Genomic DNA, 17,184 nt, shown 5'->3' with positions numbered 1-17,184 from the left:
ACTCACCGGAGGTCGAATGAATGCTGCTGAAAACTACCACCAGACGAAGACAAGACATATCTCAAAACCAGTTGACATGGTCAAGTTCGACAGATATTTTTGAATACACATGGGATAAGACACTGTGCGCAAGAGGAATGAGACCTTAGTGCCGAAGCGCAAACAGTAGAGAGTGAACAGCCACTCTGCAGCCGGACACCCTTGAAATCTATCAGGGACTAAGGACACGATGTGCTACACCTGGACTGATGAGAGGTATTTGTGGGCCACCCAGCTGCATTACCCTAACTGGGAGAACCCCACTATTGTTTTCATATTGTTTCTGCTTCTTCCAATACTCTTCTCAAGTTCCGAATGGGAAGGCATGGACCTAGTTGTTATGATGAAGAAGCTATTGGGTATTGCGGAGGGGGGTGGGTTACTTTCAACTGGCATCTTTGGGATGGTTCAGTGGGAGGCACGGAGATGGGAATTCAACAATAATAGTGAAACGACTGCATGGACTACTTTTGGTATATATGTCTCTTTGTATGCACAAATGCCAATATTTGTATATTCACAGTCTATTAATCGGATGATAACCAGTTGGTACAATGACACAGGAGGATAGGAACACACTGAGGGTGGTATCTTGGAATGTCAGGGGCCTTGGAGACCAGAGGAAACAAAGACAAGTCCTGGCCCACTTACATAGACAGCAGATACAAGTGGCTTTATTACAAGAAACCCATCTTAATCCAAAGGCCTTGAACAGCAAATGGGCAAGTTGTAGACTTTTTTCATCCTATTCATTTTACACCAGTGGCACTGCAATTCTGTTTAAAAGACAAGCCCCTTTTGAATTAGCGGACATGATAGAGGACCCGCAGGGTAGATATGTCATTGTGTGGGGACGATTAGGCAGGGACTCAGTCACAATCGCGAACTGCTATGGACCCAACACGGACAGCCCCGAATTTTTTTACTAATTTGTGGGGCAAAATAATTAACATTGGCTCCACTCACATTATTTGGGGAGGAGACTTTAATGTCGCACTGAACCCACTCCAGGACAGGTCTAATGCGGCTGCTCACCACTACACCAAAGCACAGGAAGAACTGCGGTTTATAATTAAAGAAGGTGGCCTGATAGATAGCTGGAGGTATACTCACCCACAGGTCCGAGAGGACACACACTTTACGTCCCACAGGGGGACATGGGCACAGAAAGACTATTGCCTTCTCTCCAAGGGATTAGGGCCAGCCATATGCAATATGGTGCTCTTAGCTAGGACTTTCTCTGACCACTGTCCAGTAAAGGTGTCGCTCACACCATCAGGCTACGACAGACCCAGGCCGTGCTGGAAACTACAACCCACGGCCCTGTTAGATATAGTATTTCGGGCAGAACTAGGTGAGGAAATCAAGGATTTTTTTTATCAGAAACAAGGGGTCTGTGGATAGTGTTAAATTAATATGGGAGGCTTTTAAGGTGAAGATCAGGGGCTTCTGCATCTCAAAGGACTTTGGGGTACTAAAAGACATACAGAACACACTATATAAACTGGAGCGAGAACTACGAGCACTGGAGAGACTAATGGGGCAAGAAGAAGCAGTGCAAGCACACAAGGATTTTTGGGAGAAATTATCTAAATATGAGTTCACAGCACAGAGAGAATCGAAATTTAGAGGACGATACTGGGTGGCCGCAAATTTGGAGAGGGAGAGAGGCCGGATAAGGTGCTAGCTGAGGTGACATGATGCCCCCACTTTAATGCTTACATACTAGAGATACAGGGTAACAAGGTATTGCCGCAGCGTGACACGCTAACCATTTTAGACACTTTAATCACACATTATAAGACGTTATATACTTCCCAGAGACACGGAACACTAGAGTTAGCCGATTTTATGGGGGAAATCGCGCTTGGATGGCTTAGTGATGTACAAAGAGAATTCCTAAATCTCCTATTTGAGATCGATGAAATCAGAGAAGCAGTCATGCAACTAAAGAACGGGAAGGCGCCACGCTCCGATGGCCTACCAGCAGAATTTTATAAAAGCTACATTGACATCATGGCGACAGTGATAAAAGAGGTATAGGAGGAATCCCTAGAGGTAGGCATCCTCCCCCCCTCGATGAGGGAAGCAGTAGTAACGTCACTGGTGAAGTCCAGGAAACCCCCTGAGTCCTGCGACTCGTCCGTCCATTATCTTTAATAAATTGTGACACGAAAATCTTGGCAAAAATATTAGCCAATCGCCTAACTCTCCTAATGGACAAACTAATACTCCCGATCAATCAGGATTTGTACCAGGCAGGAACACGTTCCACAATCTCAGAACTCTGTTCACCTTGATTCAAACAGTAGCACCCGAATTCCCACTCACTGCAGTATTCCTGGATGCCACCAAGGCGTTTGATTCAGTGGAATGTGATTACCTATTTGTTGTATAGCAGAGAATGGGTTTCCCGCTTCTTTATTTGTTCTGGATTAAATTATTATACCATCAACCCACTGCTAAGATATTGATTAATGGCCACCTGTCCCAGCCGATAACCATCTCTAGAGGCACTTGGCAGGGGTGTCCAATATCCCCATTATTGTTTGCCATTGCGGTAGAACCGTTGGCTTCCAGATTACAACAGGTCCACAAAGACAAGGCATTCCGTTGTTGCTTATGCTAAATATTAATATCACTATATGCGGGCTAAATGGCGCTATACATCAGAGACCCCCTACAAAACATAAACCCTATACTGCGAGAATTCATAAGGTTTGACAGATTGCCGGGTATTAACATCAACTGGGGAAAATCGCAAGTCTTTCCCCTCACACCGGCAGTAAGTCAATTCCAACTTGACTTCTCACTGGAATGGTGCGACACAGACCTACGATATCTTGGCATACAGATCACCAGAGATAAGGAAGAAACGATCAGAGCAAACTATGGCATGGCTATAACACGACTTAATACCAACATTACGCAGTGGATCTCATTACCACTCTCATTACCGGGACGGGCGTCCCTTATAAAGATGATCATACTCCCGCAATTTCTCTATCTCTTCCTGAATATCCCCTACCATCCCAGACGGCATTTTTTTTCAAACATTGCGCTCTGAGTTAATCAGATTGTTTTGGGGAGGGAAAGAACCGAGTCTTAAATGGTCGACTCTAATACGCCCATAAGACCAAGGGGGATTTGACTTTCCTGACCTTGAAATATACTTTTTGTGTGCACAGGCGCACTGCGCCTACTATTGGATACATCCCCCTGTTTTATTCCACAAATAGCTGTAGAGGACTGGCTTACAGACCCAGTACCACTGAATGGCCTGATATATGGGCCCACTCGTACATGCACGACACCGCCCACCACTATCACCAGAACCGTTGATGCATGGAACCAGAAAGCCTCTTTATTGGCCTTGCCCGTCCTCTACTCCCCTCGACTCCCACTGACTTATCACCCTAGTCTATCATTATTGCAAGAGAAGGGATTCCTAGAGCTCTGTAAACAAGCGCATATTGACACATGTGGTGACCTTTTTCATGCACAGACATTTCGCTCTATGGAACATCTCTTACATGGAATACAACATACACTTTTGGACATATTCCTATATGTGCGCCTAAGGCAAGGAATACGATCGATCATCCCTGATTTCCCACAAGAACCTCTAAACCTCATTCTGTTGCATCAAATGTTGGGATCAACTGATGGAAAACATCTAGTGTCAGGCTTATACAACAATATACGAACACGCAGAGGAGGAATCATTAGCCCATCTTGCTTGCATTGGGGGGAGGATCTAGGGCGTGAAATAACCGACGACCAATGGCAATATTGCTGTTCACAAACGGCACAGATCTCGGCGAGCTGTAGGCTTCGAGTGATACATTATAAGTATCTACACCGCTTATACTATACACCGGTTAGGAAACACAAATTCAAGTTAACAGACGCTGATAACTGCGAGTGGTGCAACCAATCAGGGGTGGGATTCTTACTTCTAACATGGGAATGCCCAAAAATACAAGAGTACTGGGAACAGGTTTTCGCAGCGCTCGAGAAAATGACTGACAGTATACTAGAAAGAGACCCATTACTCGCACTACTAGGCTACATGGCGCAAATACCCAAAACTGGAAATACCTCGCTATATCACTATTATTAGCCAAACGAAGAGTGGCATGCTGATGGGGGAGGGGCCGAGCCACGAAATTTAATGAATGGCTGACAGACCTAACATATTGCCAAGAACAGCTCACCACCTATGCTGAGTTTTTGCCGCATGCCTCAAAACCCAAAGACATATGGAGACCTCTCCAAGGATACCTACTATCACAAATTTCCGAAGATATACCTCTCACACCTACTGCAGATACAGAAACAACATAGATACACTCCAACATCAGTCCTCTCACTTAGGACACATGTCCACCAAGTTCACTGGTTCTGACGGGCGAATGATAACCGGCTATCGACAAATGGGGCAAGGCTGCCTGTCCTTATTTATTAGTCACTTACCGCCCCTGGCTTGTCCATGCATATCGCCATATATGTTTATATCCGGAATACCCTGTCATTATTGTATGCTCAAGAGTAATATTCCATCTAATGAGTTGAAATCGAGGCACTTGACCACAAGGAGACTAATGCGACTATATTGTAATTCACGGTACAATGCATCTTTATATATTGTCATGATATATGTTTAAAAACTACAAATAAAGTTTAAAAGAAAAAAAAAAGGCTTCCTGCCAGTCATCATCAGTTAGTGTTACCAGGTCTCAAGTCCACGCGTTGCGTAGGCACCCAAAGGAGTTTGGCATGTTGACCACAAATAATTTGTATATTGCAAAGATTTTATGGACATAAAGCAATGCCAGTAGCACCTATGTCTCCAAAAGGATGTATTCTGGTATAACCACCACAGCAGAGTTGTATTGGGTAATTCTGTGTTTGATCAGCAAATAAAAGTAAAGTTGACCTAGGTGATCTAAGCAGGATTTGAGTGCATTACTGTGCAGCAGGAGGAAAGCCAACATGGCCTTGGAGTTACTTTGGTTTCTGGGACGTAGAAATGCCTTCCCAGGCAAGATGCAACAGGCCACCACAGCAAAGCAGTTCAGCAAAGTGGCAGTCCCTCTTGGCACCACAGCAGTTCATCTTTCTGGTAGAATGTCCTCAGTTTCAGAAGTGTTCTAAAGTGGTGGTGTCTGAGGTCCAGTAATTATAACTAGTTGTGCCTTTGAAGATGGGAAGACTTCAAAGAGAGACCTTTGAAGTCCCAGCCCTACCACCCCTGGCTCCAGACTCAGTACAGGGCGGTATGCATCCCTTTCTGTGGGGACCGGCACAGCCTATTCAGGTGGAAGTTTCAGCTCTTCCCTCCCATCCTCCCTGGGATGGTCATCAGTATGTTGATGGTCCATCAGTCACAGCTAAGTTCCCTTTGAATATGGCTGTCTGGAGCGAATGCACACAGCCCCGTTATCACCTGCCACAAACGTGTATTTAGGGACAGTCTGAGTCCCAGAATGGTTAAAACAAGAAAATGCCAACTTTCTAAAAGTGCAAAAAACACAGTTGATGGACAGAATGTAGAACAATGTCATACATTCACCCCAGTACAAGGATCTGGGCCTAAATCCATCGTTTTTTTGCACTCCACACCACCCTGGGTTAGACACTGGCTATATGCAAATCAGCTCTGACCCTGTGCCTCATGGGAACAGTCCAGTCCGAAGTACCAAGCCATGTCTTTCCCAGGCCGGAATCAAGCATCCAAGGACAGGTTTCTGGCTATCAGCCTTCATCAGCCTGGTTAGTTGACTCCAGTGTTGTGGAGAGCCTGGGACTCACGTCTGAGTATACCCAGCACACTTGGGGTGAAAATTGCAAAAAACACAGTTGATGGACAGAATGTAGAACAATGTCATACATTCACTCCAGTACAAGGATCTGGGCCTAAATCCATCGTTTTTGTGCACTCCACACCACCCTGGGTTAGACACTGGCTATATGCAAATCAGCTCTGACCCTGTGCCTCATGGGAACAGTCCAGTCCGAACTACCAAGCCATGTCTTTCCCAGACCGGAATCAAGCATCCAAGGACCGGTTTCTGGCTATCAGCCTTCATCAGCCTGGTTAGTTGACTCCAGTGGTGTGGAGAGCCTGGGACTCACGTCTGAGTATACCCAGCACGCTCGGGGTGAAAATTGAAAATTGCAAAAAACACAGTTGATGGACAGAATGTAGAACAATGTCATACATTCACCCCAGGACAAGGATCTGGGCCTAAATCCATCGTTTTTTTGCACTCCACACCACCCAGAGTTAGACACTGGCTATATGCAAATCAGCTCTGACCCTGTGCCTCATGGGAACAGTCCAGTCCGAACTACCAAGCCATGTCTTTCCCAGACCGGAATCAAGCATCCAAGGACCGGTTTCTGGCTATCAGCCTTCATCAGCCTGGTTAGTTGACTCCAGTGGTGTGGAGAGCCTGGGACTCACGTCTGAGTATACCCAGCACACTCGGGGTGAAAATTGCAAAAAACACAGTTGATGGACAGAATGTAGAACAATGTCATACATTCACACCAGTACAAGGATCTGGGCCTAAATCCATCGTTGTTTTGCACTCCACACCACCCTGGGTTAGACACTGGCTATATGCAAATCAGCTCTGACCCTGTGCCTCATGGGAACAGTCCAGTCCGAACTACCAAGCCATGTCTTTCCCAGACCGGAATCAAGCATCCAAGGACCGGTTTCTGGCTATCAGCCTTCATCAGTCTGGTTAGTTGACTCCAGTGGTGTGGAGAGCCTGGGACTCACGTCTGAGTATACCCAGCACACTCGGGGTGAAAATTGCAAAAAACAGAGTTGATGGACAGAATGTAGAACAATGTCATACATTCACCCCAGTACAAGGATCTGGGCCTAAATCCATAGTTTTTTTGCACTCCACACCACCCTGGGTTAGACACTGGCTATATGCAAATCAGCTCTGACCCTGTGCCTCATGGGAACAGTCCAGTCCGAACTTTCTAAAAGTGGCAATTCAGACCAGCAACTTAAAATCCAACTTTACCATAAGTTGTGATTTTAAACTGTAAGTCCAGAAATACCCAACTTGAAATATCTATATTTTCCCTTTTTGAAATTGCACTTATAAAATGAAATAAGGTAATCCCAATGGTAACCAATGGGAGAGATGGGCCTTGCGGTAGTGAAAAAAAAATGTTTGAGAGTTTTTCCCTACCTGGACATGTAAAACATAGAGGTCCATGTCCACATTTTTTGAAAACACTGCACCCTGTCGTTAGAGCTGCCTAGGGCCTACCTTAGAGGTGACATATGTATTATAAAGGAAGGGTTGGGCCTGGCAAGAGGGTTTACTTGCCAGGTCAACATGGCAGTTTAAAACTGCACACACAACCTCTGCAATGGCAAGCCTGAGACTTGTTTAAAGGGCTACTTAAGTGGGTGGCACAATCAGTGCTGCAGGCACACTAGTAGAATTTAATTTACAGGCCCTGGGCACAGCTAGTGCACTTTATCAGAGACCTATAAGTAAATTAAAGTTGCCAATTAGGGCTAAGCCAATGTTGCCATGTTTTAAGTACAGTTTAGTGTAAACAAGGGAACCCGCAAGATAGGAAGGACCCTGGGTATCAACTAGTTATGAAAAACAATTGGTCCTTCAAGCAATACAATTCAATTAACTAGTTTTAACAAATCAGTTTAACGTGCAAGCTGTTTAGAAAGTTGACAACGTTTCGATCCATAACTAGATACTTGGATCATCATAAGGACAGGGAAACTAGCAAGCCTGAAGTAATACGCTGCCTGAATCTGAAGCGTGGAGGTTCAGTGAATTAGGGGAGCAAGGAATAATATACAAGTGGTTAGAAACCGCTAGGATGAGCGTTCTAAGTGAAAGGTCAAAAGTGTTTTTTATGAAAACCTGAATGACAAAAGCGGCGCCACCATGTATTGTTTGGCTGAGTGGTGTCCGATTTAGCAGGGCGCTGGCTGGGTGTCGATCACACATACAGCCGGTAGCGTGAAGTGGTTTCAAGTAGATCACGAGCAGAATCCCAGCTTGCACATTAAACTGATTTATTAAAACTAGTGCAACAGCTGTTTACTCAAAAGCTTGCCCCGAAAGGCGAAAAGCTTTGGCCTGTTTTGCCTGCAAAAATGTGTGTTCATTTGTGAATGTCTTTTGTTTGTTCTTGTAGGATACAGGACTATGTCCCACTCAATCACTTTATGTCTGATCACTACTAATTACCTTGATCCATTAAATTAAGTGTCCGGCTGGACATCTTTAATACAATATAGTACTGATTTTGGTCTATATTTATTGTTAATTGAATTGTATTGTTTGAAGGACCAATTGTTTTTCATAACTATGTTTTAAGTACAGAGCACATACACATTGGCACTGGTTAGCAGTGTTAAAGTGCTCAAAGTCCTAAAGCCAACAAAAACGAATTCAGCAAAAGGGGGGCAAACAATTTGGGGGTCACCCTGCAGAAAGGGACATTTCAAACACTGATCCATATACCTAAGAATCAGCTGGAAAATAGACATTTGAGAAGGCAACTTATATGGTGATCTCTGGAAGATTGTCTATGCATTGGTGTGTTTCAAGTGAGTGATCTCCAATGAAATTGTGAACACCACCAAGATCCTTTGTTTAATTTTCCTTTTCAATATTAAATATTTTGCAGTCCTATACTAAAATGTGATTTCAATAACCACTCTATAATATTAGAATAATTCTTGTAAATATGGCTCCAAAGTGTAGTGTCTTTCAAAGTAGTAATGAAGCATATCGAATCAAATGTATGAATTCTTGCAGCAAAATAGTAGGCTTTGTCAGTTACCTTTTATTTATATATCATTGTATTAGTGTATCTTTTCACACTACATGCAATGTTTATGTACCTTCCAGTAGAGATACAGTTCTATGTGTGCAATGTCAGGTGGTGCCCAACCAACAAACTGAACAAATACAGAAAATCATGCAGATAAAATTATCACTGTAGGCAAGCAGGTTACTAGGAAAAGCAAATAATAACTTTGCCCAGACAAAAAATGGCATAACAAAGCATATATTAACTGTAGGCTGCCTGCAGGATCCTTTGTTTCAATACCACAGAGTCTAATTTACAAACAAACATGTTCTTCCTCTCTCAAACCTCATGACCTGTCTCTTCTGGCTATGCTGCAGGGGCACTCAGACCAGCATTTGTGCTGTATAAACAGCATAACCTACTAACCTACACATTGCCTACAACAGATCCTCCCTTAGCCAAACACAGACTAACACAGAGTTTCAAGGAAGCCTTGGTGACTGCTAAATGCCTCCAGTAGACCCATACACAACCACAACAGAATGTTACATGCCCCAGTAGATTTTGACACAGGTTTTGCCAAACCTATGCTGAGCTAAGAGAGATCAGAAAAGACCATCATATAGAAGAAACTCTCATAACCACCGCAGACTCATGAATACCCCGCAACAAACTCCTAACATGCACTCATCATAACATTCAATAGACACTCATAAAACTCCCCAAAAACTCACAACGTTCCCAATTTCTCTCCCAACAAGCCTTAACATCAACATATTCCTCTTTAACATAACAATTTTGCTAGCAATTAAAGCCAATATGGGCTTGTGTTTCCTCATGGGCTGGCTTTGTGGTGACTAACCCTGGGTGGAGTTCGCCGAGTTGCGCTACGCGAACTCCGCAAAGTGGTAAAAAAAACGTTGCCGCACTACGTGGATCTCCGCGAGCAGCGGAGTTTGATAGAAAAATGCTGATCGCTGGGATTGCACAGTGCTGGATGCTTGTCGGCACTGTGCGATCATCGCGAACTGCACCATGCACAGCGCAGGCTTTCCTTTTCTGCCGCTCGAGCAGATTTTTACTCAAATGGCAGCTTTCTCAATGCGAACGGGAAGTTTCTCAACCCGAGCAGTCGCGAGCATGTGTACCCACTCGCAATGAGAAACCTGACCTCCCCGCGTTGAGAAATCTTGCCGGGAGGTTTATTTTCCACCCTCACGCTCGCCTACTTGATGTTGACAATCGTGAACGAGGAAAAATCTCGCCGGGATGTTGATTTTCTTCGCTCGCGCTCACCAACTTGGCGTTGGTGTACGGGAGCGAGGAAAAAAACTTGGCTCCGCTACGCGAAGCGGAGTTTGTGGGAACTCTGTGATCTCTGCGTAACGCGGAGTGTGGAAAACTCTGCAAACTCCGCGAGTGGAGCGGAGTTCACCGCCCAGGCCTAGTGATGACTCACTGGTGTGTATACCCCACACCGGACTAGACAAGCAAAGACTGGTCTATTACAGGTGTCTATATAGTCTTTTACCACTAGATACACCATGACGATTGGCTTTTGTAGCAGTAGCAGGAGGTGAGGCCTTATTGGCATTGGAGGCCCTCTGTTAAAGTAAGATCCTATCTTTCAGTCATTGATCATGGACAGGGACTACTACAATAGGGCGTTCTTGCTAACATGAACTTCCACTCATCAATGCTACATCTTGCAGAATGAGAAGGTAGCTTATGCTCAGCATAATCTCTGCCTACTGCCAAGTGGGAGCTACCATACCCTTCAATAATACATTTCATCAGCCTTAATTTAGGTTCCTGTGATGTGCTTTGCAGTGCAATGACTTGCTACCCTTCTATAAAGCTGCACACTGACCATATCTTTACTTTTTTTTAATTGAACTGACAAAGTGTTTCATTCCACCATGAGACTCCATCAATTTTCTCTGATGTAAAAAGAAAAGATCTCAGTCGGTCTTTGCGGATCTGAACATCTTTCAAAAAGAGAAGCTAGATGTGTCATCTACCAAGCACACAGTTCCTCCTCCCCATTTAGGTGGTAGAAGTGCAAGGTCTCTGATGACAGAGCCTCAGTAGGTGCACCAGAGGAATCCCATATCCAGCAGTTTGTCAGCCAAAGGATCGCTGGGTCATGGTGCTGATAGCCCCCACTACCTGAGGGCAGACGGGGAGCATTTGTTCATCACTGAGTGTCTTTGTCAAGGTTTGCCAAGGGAGGAATGGTCAACCTGGACAGGGAAAACCAACAGAGGCTCCACCATGTAGGGAGAAAACTCATTTTGCATCAGAGCTACTGTTTGTTTTGTTTTCCAAAAACTACCTTTCAGGGTAAAAACACCATGCTGCTCACTGGTCATACTGCTCGGCCTAAAGTACATCTGTCAAACTGTGGGAAGTACTATATATATAGATAGTGATATCCCTGCCAATCAGGTGAGGGTTTACAAATGTGATGGGTGGTCCTCTACTATGGATGGATGCCAAGGACTCCACAGACAGGAAAGGCTGCCCTCCAGAGTCTAAATGAGCACCCAAGCTGCTGAACAGGAAATAAGTAACTCCTAATAACAATTTAGTTACCGAACATAAAGAGGACTGCTTAATAATACTCTTTCTTGAATATATATGTTGACATTTTCTAGGAGAGTTTCAATAGTGATGGGAACCTAAATGGGTGAACAACTCCAGATCATTCCAGATTAAAATAACTCAATGTCCTTTCCTTGCTGGTAAATAGAAACCAATACACTCAGTGGCAATAAGACGGGAGAGAGGTAAGGAGTAATTGACTTGTCCATGCAGGTCCAAGAGGTCTGTTTTGAAATGAGATGTACTGAATAGTTAAAATTGTGTTTTCCTGAAATTGTATGCTCTCAAAATCGTACACCCACTAACTTGGTTTCCCTGCATAACGTTGCCTCAAGCACAAAGGAGCAAGTGTCAGGAAGCAAAGGAACAAGTGTCCCATTCCGTACTGAAAAGTCATAATAAGGTCAGAGTGGACGCAATGCAAGTGCAACCAAGTCAACACAACCCAACACAACATAACATAATGGATCACCTTTACTAGGCTCCTCTGCTATAGACATCTTTTTTTATGGATTTCTAGTACCCATCCTACCCTATACACATGAACTAAACCTGGCGCTATGAAAGACCATGCTACCATTTTACGTATGAAGTGGATCGATATCATCCTGCAGCCGCAGAGTAGGTGAGCACTTATCGGCAATTTAGAGATATAGGTGCTGGGAGTCACCCCCTTCTCAACAAACTTCACCTGAGATCTACAATGTAGGCTCGATGTGATCCAAGCTAATCTGTCAAGTTGAGCTCCCTGGGCTCCATCTTGTCTGGGTTTCTTGTTTTTTGCAGGCTCCAGAAATTGCTTGAGGTATTTTCAATCAATTGATTTACATTGTATGTTGGGAGAAGGCAAAGGACAGGCACTCAGCAGCTCAACATAGGCACCCTACCCCTCCTCGCAGCTACCTCCAGTTTGATTATATTTTTAAAACTTCACCAAATTTAAATAGGAAACTCTTTCTGTCAAATAAAACCAAAGCATCAAAAACAAATGATTTATCTGCCACTAATCAATAGCCTAGTTAATAAGATACGCACATCAGCCAAAACTAGAACTACCAGGCTTATTTATGAGAGCCCTGCGTCACTTTTGCACCACGTAAAGTGGTACATGTGCGATGAAAGGCTCTCATACAGATTTCTGGAGCCAGGCAAAGCCACCCTGCATGGCTTTGAGTGGCCTCATAAATCATGAGTAATGTGACGCAAAACAAATCACTGCGTCACCTTATTCTGCTCCCGGAGGCGTTCCATGAGCAATGCAGTGGGGTTTCCCACGTAACACCCATGGAATTTGATGCAGCCCCAGATTTACAAAGTGATGTAAACCTGGGAAAGCTTCACATCCGTACGCCTCCGAGAGGCATAATGACGAAAAATATGATTATTTCTCCTCGTTGTTTCCTCTTTCTATGGTGCTGCATTTTACAGCATATGTAGAAGGAGGAAAATGCCATGTAGGATGGTTTTTGTGCAGAAATGTGCCCCTTCCTGCACAAAAACAATCCTGTGTGCAGTGGAGGCATCCTTGCACCGTGGGGCAAGAATGAATGCCTATGTTTGCACTAGGCTGCCAAAACGGCACCAGCGGAGGAAGAGAGCACAGGAATGCAACGTATTGCTTAAATATGGTGCATTCCTGCCTTTTTACTTTTGCATAGGCAGCGTAGCAGGCTGCCTTGCTGCCCTGCCCTATGCCAAATGCCATAAATGAGGCCCTATATTTAAGCCCAGCCCATTTTTACTCCACGGTTGGCAACTCAGATACCTCCAGGCTCTGTAACGATACCCCCTCAATAGAAAGCACCTATATCTTTTGAACCAACAAAGTGAAGAGCTACATAAATAGGTAAAGACAGGAATGAGTAAAAACAATTAGAAACAATCACCTTTTTATCTAAGATTGTTTTATTCTTTAAACTAAATGGGAAGCCCTTTAATGTTTTCTGTTTTATTGCCGATTCGTAAATTAGAATGCACAAAGCATTTAATTCAGTAGAAAGTCTAGCCATACAATAGAAATTTCCTTTGTAATTTGGGTTGACTAAAAAAACACCTCTACTATTGCCAATCTATGCAATTTTTTCACCAGCCAGAGATCTAACCAAATTGTAAAAACCAATGAAGCGAAGAAGGTAAGATAAAGGTCTTTATTCAATACATGCCCTGACACTAGGATGTGTGTCTTTTCAGTACCAGGAATCTGCCTCAACTGTCATTCCAACCGCTGCCCATGCCCAAGGTTCTATTCCAGAATGGAGGTTCGTCATAGAACCTTGGGCAAGTGCTCGCGACCAGGAAGACAGCGCGAGGCACCTACAAAAAGCGCGAGGCAATAACATTACACATCTCTTTTTTATCAACAAAACAGAGAGAAATGCAAGGGTGGAGAGGGTGGCTGGGAGGGAAGGAAGGGGGAGAGAGGAGGAGGAAACAATGGAGGAAAATAGAGGTATCATAAGTGTGCATGTGCAAATAAGGGTGATAAACATGGCTGTAAGCCATGTGATACAGAAGGAAAAAGAGGGTGGTTAGTCACATATAAAATCTCGTAAATTGTGGGTAACCTGACTTCTCTGCTGTGCCTGCTCACCACAGGTGCCTTAATGGCAACTTCCCTTCAGTGGGGATCATTGTGAAAGGAACATCCTTGTTTAGTGTTAGCATCGTCATTGTTTTGGATATTAAATTCTCTACTGGTGATGGGGTCATGTAGTGTCTCAACATCCGTTTCCTCACTGGGAGAATTACCTCTTTTCTCAATCTGAACAACGTCAGCACTGGGAACAACCATTTTACTAGACGATCTGCCTACAAAATCATCAAGGTTGCAATCCCTGCTGGAGTCATCATCCAGAAGCCAATCGTATTTAAGGGAGGTAGAGCGCCTGTGAGACTCAGGACCAGTTTGCTGTTGAGCTGCAATCCCTTCTCCTCTGCACAAGGATAAGGACGACAAATGCCAAATCTTTCCGTCACTTAAGAGAGTCGAATTGCAGAAGATTTTCTTGACAACAAAAGGCTGCGAAAAGTGACTCTGTCCCTTTTTGATAGAACCTCTTTTTTCACTCTAACTTTATCACCAATACGATTGCTGACAGGTTTATAACCATGTCTGGAATCATAATACTTCTTGCTAGTCAAGAGTGTAACAGTTTTTCGTTCACCCTTTCAGTGGACCAAGCTACCTTCTTGGGTGCCAACCACCCCACATTATCTTTGGTGATAGGGGTTCTACCTCGAGACTGTAGACTCAGAAGGTGAGACTCGGAAAGCCCAGAGGTTGTGCATCAATCCTTTCCTCCAAGAAAGGTCATTGTGGTTGACAAGTTGGATAATGCTTTTTATGACTCGGTTAAATCTCTCCACTGCACAATTACCAGCCGGGTGGTACAGAGAGGTGGTTTTATGAATGATACCATTATCCATTATGAATTTTCTGAAATCATCAGAGGCAAATTGTGGACCATTGTCGGTCACAATGCACTTGGGTAAACCTTCTCTTAAAATTAACTTCTGCGAGAAATTAATGATAGTCCTGGTATTAGCTTTACATACAACCTCTACTTCAGGCCATTTTAAAAAGTGATCAATTAGATCAATGAGAAATAACTGTTCACCATTCTCCCAAATGGGGGCACAAATATCCATACCTAATCTGGTCCAAGGCATGCTAGGGCTGGAAAGAGGTTGTAAAGGTGGTCTAAAAGTGCGTTGATATTTGTCAGAATTCTCACTCGTAGAGCAGTCTCTTACTTTTCTCGCAATTTCAAGGTCTAATACTGGCCACCAGTAGGAATTTTTAACTCTACTTTTAGTTTTACCAATGCCTAAATGTCCTTTGCGGCAAATGTCAAGGAGTTTGGACCGAAGGCAAAAAGGGGGTATGACTTTTCCATTTCTTATGATAAAACCTCCTTCATTTGTCAATTGGTGTCTCAACTCCCAGAAGGTACGCAAGTGAGTGGGAACGTCTTTTTTGATGGGCCAACTATCTTTGACATACCTTCTCACTTCGCATGAAATGGTATCATTATCCTTGGCTGACAACCATTTGGAGTGGGCAATGCATGGTATTTCTTCTTTTATGTATGCTACACAGACTGACTCAATATCTGATGTAGATTCGCCCACATTAGGCAATGGCAAACGACAAACAGTCAGCAACAGTGTTTTTGACACCTGGAACATATTGTACATCGTGATTGAAATCCATCATCCTGACAGATATGCGTGCAAGGTGAGGCACTTTGTAGTCCTTTGGTAGTGAGGACCAAACAAGGGGTTTATGATTGCTACTAAGTGTGACATGATACCCCCATATGTATTGCATGAAATGTTCAAACCCCCATGCACATGCAAGAGTCTCACGCTCTATCACGGAGTACCTTTCTTCAGTGGGTGTAATAGAGCGTGAGGCAAATGCAATGGTTCTCTCGTTGCCGATCTCATTGGTTTGACTCAAAACAGCTCCGAGATGTCTACCACTGGCATCTGTGGTAACAATGCTATGTAGGGAAGGGTTAAACCCCTGTAAGGGTGGAGCTTCACAAATATTGTTTTTAATTCTGGTAAATGCTTCTTCACAAGCACCAGACGATTCAAATGTATTCTTTTGTTTGATAAGTTGTCTCAAAATGTAAGTTTTAGTGGAGAAATCTTGCACAAATTTGGCATAAAACTCCGAGAGACCTAAGAAGGCTCTAACCTCATCTTTATTTTTGGGAGAGGGAGCTTCTCTTATGGCGGACAGTAGTTCTTTTTTTGGTTTGATGCTCTCCCCACAAATCTTGTGTCCTAGATATGTGATACTGGTCTCAGCAAATTTACATTTACGAATATTAGCTATGAGACCACAATTTTCAAGGATTTCCAAGACTTTGGCTAGTTTGGCATCATGTTCATCTCTGTTAGGGCCCATGACCATTATGACATCTTGGAAAATTAGGAGATTAGGTTCTTCTTTAAAAAGTACTTGCGTTAATCTCTGGTACATGGCCACGGCAGAGGCTAATCCAAAGGGTCCTCTTTTAAATCTAAAGCAATCAAAGGGCATAACAAAGGTGGTGAGGCATCTACTGTCTGGGTGTAGTGCGACCTGATGCTATGCTGCAGTGAGGTCAATTGTGGAAAACCATTTGATGCCATTAGTGTGTGACAACATCTTGCTGATCTTGGGTAAGGGGAACTAATCAATGAGGATGTTTTTATTGAGATTGTGGAGCTGTACACATAAGCGGAGTTTACCATTGGAGTTTTTAACAACGACTAATGGTGTGACCCATTCAGCTTATTCAACTGGTTCAATTATGCCAAATTATTGTAATTTGAGAAGTTCAACTTCAACTTCTCTTTTGATAGAGAAAGGAATATTCCTGGACTTGTGTAAACATGGAACCACATTTTTTTTAAGTTTAATTTTGTGATGGAACCCTTTTAATATGCCAATGTTATCCGAGAACACTCTAGGATACCTTTTTACAATGGTCTTCTTGTACTCCTCTTCAGATTGTAATGAAAGCACAGGATCTGGTCAGTTTGGATCTAAAATGATGCCCAATTTTCCTTGGTCCATCCAATCAAGTACTGAAGGACCAACAGCAGAGACATACAATTTACCCATCATTTGTCTGTCTTTGAATTGGAAACACAGTTCTCTGCATCATAAAACATCGATGGGTTCACCAGTGAACGTCTTCGGAGAAATGTCCTAGTTGACTA

The sequence above is a fragment of the Lissotriton vulgaris genome, chromosome 9 (genome assembly GCF_964263255.1).
Source record: "Lissotriton vulgaris chromosome 9, aLisVul1.2, whole genome shotgun sequence".
In the NCBI taxonomy this organism is placed as follows: domain Eukaryota; kingdom Metazoa; phylum Chordata; class Amphibia; order Caudata; family Salamandridae; genus Lissotriton; species Lissotriton vulgaris.
This window is presented reverse-complemented; position numbering follows the sequence as displayed.